The sequence below is a fragment of the Cucumis melo genome, unplaced genomic scaffold (genome assembly GCF_025177605.1).
Source record: "Cucumis melo cultivar AY unplaced genomic scaffold, USDA_Cmelo_AY_1.0 utg000952l, whole genome shotgun sequence".
Classification (NCBI taxonomy): domain Eukaryota; kingdom Viridiplantae; phylum Streptophyta; class Magnoliopsida; order Cucurbitales; family Cucurbitaceae; genus Cucumis; species Cucumis melo.
The window spans coordinates 19220-20039 of record NW_026124312.1 but is presented as its reverse complement, the minus strand read 5'-3'; the positions used below and the strand labels follow the sequence as shown (position 1 = coordinate 20039).

General features: G+C 31.2%; 1 non-coding gene across 1 annotated transcript; it reads right to left on the bottom strand.

The window, feature by feature from the left end:
• Positions 1–350: 350 nt before the first annotated feature.
• Positions 351–424, bottom strand: TRNAP-UGG (transfer RNA proline (anticodon UGG)). Its single transcript has one exon. It is a non-coding gene; the product is annotated as a tRNA-Pro (tRNA).
• Positions 425–820: the final 396 nt, after the last annotated feature.

Genomic DNA, 820 nt, shown 5'->3' with positions numbered 1-820 from the left:
AATTAACAGTTCTTTTTTTTGATTGACCCCCTACTTGCTTTATAGGAGGTAAAATTTTGATTTCTGTTGAATTATTTCAGTATCATTTTGATTTAACAACAACAAGAATCGAATCACGCTCTATAGGATTTGAACCTACGACATCGGGTTTTGGAGACCCGCGTTCTACCGAACTGAACTAAGAGCGTTTTATTATCAAACTAAAAGCAACCCGAATATATCTTCGATACATATATTATCATAGAGAATATCATAAAATTAAATAAAAAAAGATTGATTCGATATATGTATGTTCAATTTTTATGGATCTCAATTGATTCCTCGTTACTGTTCAGAAGATAAGTAATAGGTAGGGATGACAGGATTTGAACCCGTGACATTTTGTACCCAAAACAAACGCGCTACCAAGCTGCGCTACATCCCTTTCAATTGGTCTACAGTGTTATTGTAGAGAATCCCTGTCTTGTTTTCCACATTTTTTATTTATTTCCTCCATTGGTATACACAAATTATCTTGCCATTTCTTCTTTTTTGTCTCATATCATATATAAAATATAATAAAAATAATAAAAAGACTTATATACGTATGAAATAATAAATATTAAATCCGCCGTAAAGAAAAATGAATATTTGGGGGTGGGGCGGAAAGCTACATATTTTTTTTAATAAAAAAGGGAATATCTACCGAATTGAACTGTTGTACATTTCAATTTGAATTAGGAATTCCGCGGACAATACAAGCGGTTATTAACTATATATACATTTGATGGTATGTAATACCAGTATGTATTACAAATTACTATAAAGTAGGAGGGTTTTC